Here is a 13,232-nt window from a genome sequence, read left to right on the forward strand (position 1 = left end):
GTCTCGTACGTCCGCAGCTGCTCTCCAATCTATTCGGCACTCTACTTGTATGTTACCGTTACACCTAACATTTTTAGTTCTATAGCTCTCTGCTTTCTACTCCGTTTAAGTGCAAGCCTTTTCGTTAGCCTCCACATTCTTGCCACATAGGCGAGTAAAGGTAAGATACAGCTGCTACATATTTTACTCTTGAGGAATATTGGTAGACTACCATTCATGATCCAATAGTACTTGCCGTATGCGCTCTGTCCTAATCTGGTTATTCTAGTTATTTCCTTTTCGTGATAAGGATCTGCGGTCACAACCTGTCCTGAATAAGCATACTCCCTTAATACTTCCAGTGTCTCGCTACCTATCGTAAACTGCTGTTCCTCTCCGATGCTGTTAGACATTACTTTAGTCTTCCGGATATTACTTATAATGCCTGCCGTTCAGCTTTCCCTGTTAAGCCCGTATCATTCCTTGCATTTCGTCACCCCAGCTACTCAGCTAGGCAATGTCATAAGCGAATATGTGATTACTAAGGTATTATTCATTAACCTGTATGCCTAACTGTTCCCAATCCTTCTCTCTGAGCACTAACTCTAAGAAAGCAGTGAATAGTATGGGAGAGTTCATGTCGCTATGCCTAGGACGATTAATTTGAGAAATTTTGTTAGTTTCTTTATGAGGGACAATGGTTGCTCTGCAGCCACCATACACATCCTCTAGTATTTTCTCATAGGGTTAATTTATATCCAGATTTCTTAATGCCTCCATGACTCTTCAGGTTTCCATTAAGGGCGATGATTTCTCGTAATCAACGATTGTCACGTATAGCAATTGCTTATATCTCGAGCATCCCTCTATAACCTGGATAATATTGTAGATATCGTCTATCACAGATAGCCATTACAAAAAAAAATGCCTGCCTGATCCTTTAGTTGACTGAACTTTAAGGGCACCCTGATTTTATTGCTGATTGCCTTAGTAAATAAATAGCGCATAACAAGTGCGGAGTAGCATCAAGCCTAGCAAAAGGTTGTAAAACATCACGAAATTCCAGCTTTCTAAGCATAGAGGTTCTAAAGTGCGTGCGTAACGGACAGTATGCTCGTCGGCCTGTTTTGTAGTGAAGGCTACACTGCTGTAGTTTTTCAAACCGTCGGCGTGGCGGCGTGGCAGCGTGGCACCGCGGCACCATGGCAAAAGCTGCCAACTTGGGTCTCTCGTTTCACATGAAACCGTTATGTCAGAATAAGCCTCACAGGTCCCTGGTATTCACGTTACCCTATAGGCCACCAAGACACGTTCATACGGCTTGGTTAAAGCGGCGCTTTATATGTGGGCTGGTAGCCTACGCTATCGCGTCATACCCTTAAAGGTGGAGCACAAGTGTCCCCCACATTTACATGCAATAAATACCTTTACCACCACGACTTAAAACAGCGGTGAAAGTTGATGCGTTCATAGGAGCGCTGGTTGTGTTCGATGTAACGCTCGGTCGCTCGGAGCCAAAGCTCTCGATTCACACTCGGTTCAGCAGCATTGAACCTGTGTAATTTTTTTTGTCTCAAGTAATTCTCGTAACATTTCTCAAGAAGTAGATAATGTTAGATTTTTCTGAAATTGCGGTGCTGTCAAGGTATGCTGCTGCGAGGCATTCGCATAGATGATGGCTAGGTTTTATAGCGTGATATTCCCCACAATACACCCACAAACTTGCAGGGACCTTATGAGCTGCTGTCCCCTATTTGTAATAGCTTATAAGTGTTTATGTCAATCTTCGGAACAACAGGAAGTTCCGATTGTCGTGAACAAGTTGGGTTCTCATAATAGTCCCGATTTTTTCGACTACTGCATAGATACGTGTAAAACTCTTTGCCTAGTTTGATTATCTTGTCCTGGATAATATTACGAACAATATTTATAATCCAAAAAAATAAGATCCAGTATTGGTAAATATGCGGATCTGATATATAGGTAAAGCACGCCCCCCCCCCCCCCCCCTCAAAAGAAATAAAGAAGTCTTGCTCAGGCTGTAATGACAAACAACAGCAACGGCAGTACAAGGCAAAAATAGAGCAAATCAGTTCAGAATAAATAGCGTCGTATGGCTGATCATGCATGCGCAATAAAAGCAGCAGCCACCCACCTGGTATTTTTTGTATATATACCTCACACGTGCAGTGGCCGAAGGCGTCAGTTCATGAGTATCAGTGGAGTTTGTGGAGGGCTACGTGTCTAAGCAAACCACCCCGGATGGCTTTCGGTATACGTCTATGTCTAAGCGACCAGGTTTTTAGAAGTCCCCGCGTTACAACTTGGAGGGACAGGAACCGTGTCCTTTGGTTTAAGCATGAAGAAATAAATTCTTCCCTTTCCGGTAGGTGGAACGGAAGAGGCGGGGCGTGAGCCGAGCAGAAAACAGGCTTGAAATTTACGATGAGCAAACTCATACCGGATGGAAGGATGCTGCTGTGGTGTTCGGTGCTGGGAACATTGCCCTTTGTAACGGTCTTGTGCACCTAGTTCGCAGAATTTGAAGGTGTCATTAAAACAGAAATTTAGGACGAGGCATAATATGCGTTATCTTGAAAATAAAGAAAAAGAGTACTATAGAGGATCAACCATACTTGACCCAAATTCAAGAGCGTTAGCCACAGACCGCAGCCGCAGTTGCTGCTGCCGTTTGGATCTTGGCTCGCCTCTGCGCTAGGTATACGCTTATCGCAAATGTGCTACTCTGGCTTCTCGTTGTTTAATGGTCTTGGCAGTTTGTCTGTCACGGCCACGGTCTCTGTATTTAGCGAGATGTATGGTGCATTTACAAAAGCTAAAAGAAGGAGTGGCGCAGATGGAATTTTATGAAGACGAGAATGCTCAGTGTCCAGCCCGAGAGTGGTTTGCAATTGGAACTTGATGAAGATGATGTTTACTGCAGTGTTACAGTTTCGCACGAGGCATGATAGGCGGCGACAGTTTAGTGGTCTCGTGCATAGAGTCTCGTGTCTGAACATGACGATGAAGCCGGGGATATTTGTTGCACGGGCGAAATAAAACATGAGGTGCACGATATGTAGCGCTATCTATGTAACACACGAGGCAATAAAGCCAGAAATAACGCGCAATCACGCCAAATACTGCAATCAATTCTGTAGAGCTGACGGTCTGAAGGAAATTTTTGATGCAGCACGTGTCAATTAACCGATTAACTGAAAACGCAGTTGATCGAGACAAAGGCGTGGCTATCTGTAATTTACCGTTTCAGTAACAAACATTCCATGGAGGATTACGATATCCTACAATGATAAATTTGAACACAGGTATTTTAGCGTTTTTTAGATATATTGAGGTAAGGAATGTGCGAAATGCTTGTGTGTATGTATATGTAGTTACAAAGCACTCTTCGCTTCTTTTGTAGCACTCTGTCCTATCTGCCTCTCCTTTTTTTTCTGACTGTGTGCGCCCTGCTGATACAAATGGATCGCTACCAGCTAGCTTGACAGATCTTGATAATCTTCGGTCCTGGCTCTTTTTTCTCTCAATAAATTCTCTTCGGTTCGGTATGCTCTTTCGCCCAGTTACACCGGAAACGAAGCCAACGGTGAAGCGGCTCAACCATCGAATGGGCGCATAACCTCTGGGGTCTAAATATAAAAAGGCATCTTGAATCCCTTTTTCATATTTAGTCTTTAGTGTCTCTTTAACGTCTCAAAGCGACTCAGGCTATGCGAGACACCGTAGCGGAGGATCCCGGAAATTTCGACCACCTGGGGTTTTTTACGTGCATTGACATGGCACAGCACACGGACGCCACTTCGTTTCGCCTCCATCGAAACGCCTCCCGGCGTTTCGAGGACGGGATTCGATCCCACTAGCTTGGGCACAGAAGTCGAGCGCCGTAACCACTGCGCTACCCCGGCGCGGCGAATCTCTGTTTCATGTGTCTTCAGTGTACAACACTGTGAGCTATATAAAGGACCATGGCCAAATGATCATCCCGCAAGTTATAAACATGAAAGCGTTACCAAAATAAATTTACAAGAAAACGCCATTGAAATTATGACTAAACACTCAGTGAAAGCAACATGAAAAATGCTATAAAGCCAACAGTGATTCGACATCTACAAGACATGCATCTGTATTAGGCCCAAAGTCTAGTCACAGAAAATGAAACGGTACACTAAGAAGGATTAATTTCTTTAAGGACGTACGAAAGACCACCCTTTTTAAGTAAATTCCTGACCAGAATAGCTTGTAGCATGCAAGATGACTATTTGTGGAACGACAGATGACGGGCGCTTTCCTTGGGACTCAAGCTAGGTCGTTAAGGCATTTAAGTGAAAGCGTAGCATTACCGTAAGTTTTTCAGTGGATGCAAAAGAACTGTACTCTCACCTATAACAGATAATCAAGGATAAGACAACTGGTAAGATAATACAAAAGCACGAGGGTCCAGAAACAAAATTTGTTCTGTGACACCATTCCCCAATGGACAAGGGGTCCGCTGGAATATGCAGGTCATCCCACAAGTGAGAACAGTTAAGACATATGTAACTGGATAATTCCGCAGCTTCCCGACGACTAAACAAATTCAAGTGTAGCGCCAGAATTTTTCGGAAGCTTGTCAAGCACTTCGTAGGGGTGCCACGCTTCCTGCGCTTGATAGAGAGAGAGAGAGAGAAGAAACCTTTATTTAGCCGGATAGTTATATAGGGCCAAGTTGCACTGTCCCACTAGATGCGCTACTATACGTTTTGTCGATGCCTGCAATCTAGGCAGACGTTCTAGGCCACATTTTCGGTATCACGGATGTGCACTCAGGTTTCTTGGCTGTGGTGAGCTCTGCTGGACGAATACATCCTAAACAGCTGATCTTCCTGAAAACTTTCTCAAGAAAATGCAGTTCTACAATCTCCAGCTGCACAGGTTTATGAAGCAGGTGTTGTCCTGGACCTTCCATTGAGCTCACAGTAACGCAACTCTATCGTGTACTTGTAGTTCTCATCTCTCATAGTACGCGCAATAATGACTCTTACAACTGTTCCCATATTTTAAGGCTCTTTATCAAGGGCTGCTTTGTTCGCATTGTAAGAGGGGGGTTTAGTGAGGTACTCAGACTGGGCAGATCAGCGACAGCGAACACAGCAAGGTCCAACAAGCACAGCGATCACGATGCAACTGACTGGAATGTTCACCGTGCAGTACTTCTTCCTCTTCCCGATTACCTGCGGGACGAAGAGGAGCCATGCTGGTGACTTACGGCGTGAGCAAGACGGCAGGGTCGTACTAGGGTTTGAGGCGCTGGACGTGAACAACCTCACTTCCGCGCCGGCGTAGATTATGAGACGGCGTAAGAGGTTCCACCACATAATTATTCGGAGAGGTGCGCTCCAGAACAGATTATGGGTCATAGTATTTAACAAGAAATTTTGAAGACAGTTCAGGAGCATTGGAAGGTATCCACAGCCACACAAGAGCGCCAGGCGGGAAGTCCGGTGTCGATTGTTGGTTTTCATGGTTGGATTTATGGCGGTACTTGGTGTTACCTGTGAATGCGCGGGAAATTTGTCGACATTCTTCCGCATGCTGGGCGGCTTGAGAAGCAGGAGTATACTCGGCTATGTCTGGCTGACACGGGAGTATGGTGTCAATTGTAGCAGAGGGGTGACGGCGGTAGAGGAGAAAAAAAGGAGAGAAGCCAGTAGTAGACTGCTTTGCGGTATTGTAAGCGTGACACACGGAAGGACGAGGTCCCAATTTGAGTGGTTGGAGGCGACGTACATAGAAGACATGTCGCCAGGGGTACGATTGAAACGCTCAGTGAGGCCATTAATCTTGGGATGATAGGCGGAGGTGGTTTTGTGAATAATGTTGCACTTGGTGAGCAAGGCTCTCACAACGTCATTCAAGAAAGAGCATCCTCTGTCGCGGAGCAGCTCTCGAGGTGCGCCGTTGCGAATAACAAATCGCTGCAAAATGAAGGAAGCTACTTCTGACGCTGTGGCAGATGGAAGGGCGGCGGTGTCTGCATACCTCGTCAGATGATCAACGGCTACGATGACCCAGCTGTTGCCAGCAGCAGTGTAGGGAAGCGGCCCGTACAAATCAATGCCGACGCGGTCTAAAGGGCGTGGTGGGCAGGGAACGGCAGCAACTCTCCAAAAGAACGTTGAGGAGATGGCTTGCGACGTTCACAAGTGAGGCATGAGTGAACGTACTTGAGTACAGTAGTTACGCAGCCGGAGACGAGTGTATGTCTTGAACATGCCCGCGTGACCGGATTGTGGGTCAGAGTGGGAATAGTCAGATTTGCGAACGTAGCTGCCGGGGAATAGCTAGCAACCTCTTGCGGCCATCTGCGCCGTAGTTGCGGTGGTAGAGGAGGTTAACTGAATGGCGAAGTAGGAAGCATGGCGGTGGAGAGCACGCGATGGAGAAGGAGCCGTAGGATTGGAGATAAAATCGGCGAGAGAATTTATCTAGAGATCTTGCCGCTGCGCTGAGGGCATGTCATTGATGTGAAGCGATGGCGGGGAATCGTCGGAAGAGGAAAGGCTCGCGACCTCAGCTGTAAGGGGGCAGCGGGAAAGTTCATCGGCGTCGGGATGCTTAGGACGGAGTGGTAAACAACGCGAACATCATACTCCTGAAGACGAAGAGCCCATCTTGTCAGTTTGCCAGACGGGTATTCAGTGAGGAAAGCCAGCAAAGCGCATGGTGGTCCGTCACTACCTCAAAAGGGCGGCCATAGAGGTAAGAGCGGAATTTAATAAGAGCCCAAATAATCGCTAAACACCCTTTTAGTAAACTAGTAATTGTATTCAGCCTTCGTGAGTGTAGGCTAGCATAGGCGACCACGTATTCAGTATAGCCTGATTTGTGCCGTCCGTGTGGACCTCGTTAGGCGCTGTGGGGTCGAAGTGACGCAGGACAGGTGATGCCGTGAGGATAAAGCGTGAAGCATTGAAGGCATCTTCGCATGTTGGCGACTACTACGAAAGGTCGAAACTGTCGGACAGAAGTTCCATCAAGGGAGCAGTAATGGAAGCAAAAATTCTAATAAAGTGGCGAAAAAAGACCAGAGTCCTAGGAAGCTACGTAGATCTTTGATGGAAGTCGGTTTGGGAAAGGCTGCTACGGCACGAAGTTTGGCAGGGTCTGGAGATACACCTTCTTTTGAGAGAACGTGGCCGATAATGGTGAGCTGGCGGGCGGCAAAAAGACATTTTTTTTTTTCAAATTCAGCTGCAGTTCGGTATCAGATAGGTCAGGTCAAAACGTGCTTCAGACGGTATAGGTGTATGTCAAAGTCAGGAGAAAAGACGACAATGTCGGCGAGGTAGCAGAGACATGTCTTTCACTTTAGGCCACGCAAAATGGTGTCCATCATCTGTTATAACGTTGCCGGAGCATTACAAAGGCCGCATAACTGTAAATTCGTACAAGCTGTCGGAAGTTACAAAGGCAGTTTTGGGGCGATCAGCCGCTTCCAGGGGATCTTGCCAGTACCTGGAACGTAAGTCTAGAGAAGAAAACAGCTCGGCTCCTGGCAAAAAATCGAGAGCGTCATCGATGCGAGGGCGAGGATATACGTCCTAGCGCGTAATCTTATTAAGGCGGCGATAATCGATACAGAAGCGCATAAAACCGTCTTTTTTACGAGGACAACAGGTGACGCCCAAGGGCTGCTTGAAGGCTGAATCACGCCGTTCTGGAGCATTAGGTCGACTTGCTCTTCAATAGCCAGGCGTTCGGTTGCAGACACACGATAGGGGCGCTCTTGCAGTGGTGCGTGGGTGCCGGTGTCGATGCGATAGTTGACTGCAGAAGTTTGACCCCAAGAACCTTGATGAGAGTCGAAGGAGGGGCGAACGTGATGAAGTAGGTTCAAAATCTGAGTGCACTGCGCTTTAGGAAGATTGGCGTCGATGGAGCGGAGGAACAACTCCGTAGAGAGGGGTTGCGGGCGCAGGTGAAGGGGGGCCTAGCGCAGTCACGGCAGAGTGCGGCGCGTCGCCAGGTTCCTCAGAGAAGAGATGCGATTGGCTGGATACTGCCGAGGCATTCACCATAGCGCAAAGGAGTAGGGGAGTTAAATGGATTAGAGACCCATAACATAGAAAGGCCAGCGGAAATAGCGAGCACAGCGTATGGCAATGGAATGCACTAGCGGCGCAGGAAAGTAGGACTGGCGTGAAGAGAACAGTGTCATCGCTAACAGAGTCACAGGCGACACGAACAAGCACAGAAGAACAGGGAGGAAGGGCAATATCTTCGGCGACAAAGGCTTTAGCACAGGAATTCGATGAATCAGCGTCTAGTAAGGCATCGGGCAAAGTCGAAAACCCCACCTCAGCGCGAGCACAATCAATAATAGCAGCGTGACGCGACAGGCAATCCCGGCCTAAACTTTCAGCGTGTGAGCAACTTGGCAGCACGAGAAACTCAATTATATAAAGGCGATTCTTGAATACTACTCGAGCGGTGGACGCTGCTAAAGGCTTGATATGCTGAGCGCTGGCCGTTCGCAACGAAAGTCCCGCAATTGGCGTCTTCACTTTCTTTAAAGAGCTACATAGTTTTGCGTCCATTACCGAAACCGCAGCCCCAGTGTCAATTAGAGAAATGACAGGAACACCCTCGACGAAAACTTCAATAAGGTTGGCTGGCGACAGATGACGACTTGGGAAGTTCAACGGGGTCGCAGTTCTCGCCTCAGCAACAGCGGCTTCTAGTTTTCCTCAAGTGAAGCGCTCTGTCGACGTCGCATCGGAGAGATATAGCGGCGTCGCGGCGACGGTGAACGGCGGTCGGACATGGCTGAGTGGTCTGGAGAGAAATGACGGCTGGCTGGAGGCTCTGTAGGCGAGGAATACTGAGGCGTCAACGCCCAGTTACCGAGAATCATGAGTAGGTGGTGCTGACACTAAGATACGGTTTCGGCAATAGCGGGAAATATGTCCAGAAAGACCGCAAGTGTAACAAATGGGCCAGTTATCGGTCGTGCGCCCGCGATTGCATGGTCTTGGAGCCGGTCGAATAAACTGCGCAGGTTCTCTAGCAGGACCAGGAGGTGGCTGAATGTAGGCAAGTTTTGGCGGAGCATATGTAGGTAGTGGTTAGGCAGCAACAGCCGCATATGTCAACGGGGCTGCGACAGGCATGAATTGAGGGGCTGGAGAATGAGATTCAGCTACCTGTTCTCGAATAATCTGGCGCAAATTGGCAAAAAGGGTCTTCATGGCAGGACATAAGGGAGAGCTGTCGAGCAACTGCTTCCCGAATGAAGCTCTTGATTTGTGGCAGGAGCGCAGAATGTTCACCTCAATCTGTCAGGCCAGCAAGCGAATCAATGTGCATGGTGTTCGCACGACTTATGGCCCTTTGTTTGCGCAGTTCATCGAAACTTTGACATAGTGTGACAACTTCCGCGACGTTGCGGATATCTCGAGCTGTCAGCATCTGAAAGGCGTCGTCGTCGATGCATTGCAGATCTTGTTTGTTTGCTTTTGTCGGCCTCTGACATCTGTGCGTTCACGCGCATGCATAAGTCGACGACGTCCTTGATGTAACTCGTGAAATTCTCGCCAACCTGCTGAAACCGCGAGCACGCAAGCAATGTTCAGAGCGCAGTTTCCTCACAGCCGGACGGCCGAAAACTTCAGAGAAGCTGGCTTTGAACACGGATCATGATGATATGTGCGCTTCATGGTTCCGAAACCATAGATTTGGTACGCCGGTGCGGTAGAAAATCACGTTCCTTAGCTTAGTTACCGCGTCCCATTTGTTGTGGGCGTCATGCGCTCACAGGATGTCAGTCAGTCCTCGACGTCATGATCGTCCATGCCGCTGAAGATGGCGGGGTCTCGCTGGCGGAGGGAGCCGGGAGATGATGGGCGATTCAACTTTTATGGCTTGGTAGTTACTCTCTTCAGGCATCACAGGAGGTGGTAACGTATAGCTGCGGAGAATGTTCCCCGTGCACTTCTTCCTCTTCACAGCATGTAGAGAGGCCTTAATAAACCAAAGGTGTGAGGCGAAGGTCATCATCATAAGACCAAGTGCACCCATTTCAGGGAAAAGTCATTTTCCACATCTCTCCAGTTAAGCATGTCCAGTGACATTTTCAATCACATGACGGCCGCGAACTACATAAACTCCTGTGCCCACCTAACTTTCTGCCACTCTCTGATAAGCTTGCATTCCCTTGGTCTGCTACCCTAAGCGACCATCGCTTATCTTCGCAAGCGATATGATGAGACAAAGTGTAAGTCGTGAGAAAAGGTATCTTATAAAACATACCAAACAGTGTTAGTAGTTTTTGTTTTTTGTAAATGAATGAAAACGAGGAGGGAAAACGTGGGCGTTTGTCGAAGGCAGCTGCCATGTACTATTCAAACACGTGGTCTGCTTTCGGGGGAATAAAAGTGAGGGAGTGGAAGGTATGAAGGAGAAATCAAAGATTGGGAAGGAAGTAGGTAAGGGCAGCCGGAAGGATTAAGTCACTAGTGTGTAGGGTAGGGGTTCGCAACTATGGTTCAGCGGATTCCAGGGGTTACGCGAGATACCACATGGCTGCCTCCCCCCCCCTTTCCCCTTCACTTCGCCCTCTCCTTTAGCTAAGTGTAGACTGGGTACAGTGGCTAGTTTGCTGACACACATTTTTGATTGTTATCTTTCCTTATCTTAGCCCTTTTCACATTTTTGCAGCGTCAGCATCGGTGCCTTCCATACCACAGGGTGCCTTCCATTCCATATCAGTGCCTTCCATACCATTGTAGAGTGGTGCTGTGCGCGGCCGACTTATCATCTTTTGACGCTGGTGGCAATTCGCCCGGCGAAATTGGCAGCGTGCGAAGTTGTTCGCTGTTCATCACCATCAACCGTACTATGCCCACTGCAGGCCAAAGGTCTCTCCCATTGTGCTCCAGTAGACCTGCTCATGTGCTAGCTGCATCCACTTGACACCTGCGGACGTCTTAACCTAATCCGCCCACCTAACTTTCTGCCTCCCCCTGCTACGCGTTCCTTCCCTTGCAATCCAGTTTGTTACCCTAAGCCACCATCGCTTGTCCTCTCTACGAACTACATGCCCTGCCATGTCAATTTCTTTTTTGTTTCCACTAGAATCTCATTAACTCGAGTTATTTCTGACCCACTTTACGTGCTTAACGTTACACCAACCTTTCACCCATCGCTTAACGTTGCACCAATTTTGTGTTCCATAGCCCTCTGCGTTGCCTCCAGATCAGTACAAACGCTTTTCATTAACCATGATTCAGCTCTATAGGCGAGTACCGCTAGGCAAGTACTTTCCTCCAGAGTGCTACCAATAAGCTGCTAGTAATAATGTTTGAGTACCGTCCAAATGCTCTCCATTCCTGTTGTATTCACCTACTTATCTCCTTTTCGTGGTCCGGGTCTGTCAGTACCTGGCCTGAGTAGACATATTCACTTATCACTTCCAGCGCTTTGTTACCTATTTAAATCTGCTATGCGTTTCCCAGGCTGTTCAGCATTACCTTAGTCTTCTCCATATTGAGTTTAGGCGTGCCTATCTGCCTCTCTGTGTAGATTATTACTTATTGGTTGCCGTTCGTCCCCTGAGTAACTTAACAAATCAATGTTATCAGCGAACCGCACGTTACTGATATATACTCCATCGACCCTGATGCCTGATTGCTCACATTCCATGTCCTTGAATACACTCTCTAAGTAAGCTGTAAATAGCACTGGCGCGAGCTCGTCTCATTGCCTAACGGCTTTCTTAACATCCGCCTCGCATGCAAGAGCACCTTGGTTCGAATCCTGGTGCCGCGCAATTCTCCACCGGATAAGAAAAACAAAATTCGCGTGTCGATGGAATTGCATAAAGAGGTTTAGAGTGCGACCTGATGCCGGTGCACACCTCCGGCAACGCACTTCCTCACCAGAACAGAAGTTGGCCACCCTGATGCAGTAATTGGCCGCAGCCTCCCATGATTAGTTCTTTAAAACCCCGGCTCTGAGTCACCAGCGGCTGCGGAACAACTGATCACGGCGGCGGTCAGACCTGTGACGCAGCAGGGGGTGCTAAGAATTTCTGGCTCCGCTGGACAGGCCGCCATTGAAAACTGACCCCGGCAACTTTTACCGCTAGAACCCTAGTTAGCGAAACTAGGTTAGGAGTGCTGTTAGAGGAACTAGGGGGTATAAAATGGGATGTCATAGGACTTAGCGAAGTTAGGAGGCCGAATACTGTACTTATACTGTACTGAAGGATGGGCATGTACTGTGTTATCGAGGTTTACCGGAGAGGCGAGAACTAGGAGTAGGTTTCCTTGTCAATAAGTATATAGCGGGTAATATAGATGAACTCCATAGTGTTATTGAGAAGGTGACAGGCATCGTAATTAGGCCTAATAAGCGGCATAAACTGAAGGTTGTACAGGCCTATGCACCTACATAAAGTTATGGTGAGCTTCTACGAAGACGTAGAATTGGCAATACGCAAAGGAAAGACGCAGTATACTGTACTAATGGTAGACTTCAATGCAAAAGTGGAGAAAAAGCAGGCAGGCGACCAGGCAGTGGGTGACTATGGCATTGGTTTTAGGAAAAGCAACGGGGAGTTACTAGTTGAGTTTGCAGAGCGCCATAACTTAAGAATTATGCATACCTGCTTCAGTAAACGGAAGAACCGGAATTAGACATGAAAACGTCCTAACGGGGAGACTAAAACGAAATTGACTTCATACTGTGTTCAACCCCCGCCATTATGCGAGATGTAGAGGAAATCGGGAAAGTGTGATGCAGTGACCACAGGCTGGTGAGATCTCGAATTAGTCTAAATCTCAAAAAGGAACGCAACAGATTAGTAAGAAAGAAGGCCATCAATGAATTAGGGGTCAGGGCGAGGGCAGATGAGTTCAGTATCTCGCTCACAGAACAGATATTCAGCTCTGAGGATGGCGACATTACCCCAGAAGCAATAAACAATAATTTTAGACTGCTTAAAAAAATAACGGCTTGAGGGGCTAGTTGGTGCATCATCGTATTCAGATATGTGGCGCAAACAAACACAAACACAGGAGAAGATACACACCACACGCTCACACTACCAACTGTAAGAAGAACCGGAAAACACTTCCTCTTCTACACTCAGGTACGTCTCAACTTCCTCTTTTTCTCATTTTCCTCTTCTTTGCCAAGGGGAAAATGGCACTCTCTTCCTCGCAGACCATAACCTTGTCCAAACATGGCGGTGA

The sequence above is a fragment of the Amblyomma maculatum genome, chromosome 1 (genome assembly GCF_055883805.1).
Source record: "Amblyomma maculatum isolate TAMU_Amacu chromosome 1, ASM5588380v1, whole genome shotgun sequence".
Lineage (NCBI taxonomy): Eukaryota > Metazoa > Arthropoda > Arachnida > Ixodida > Ixodidae > Amblyomma > Amblyomma maculatum.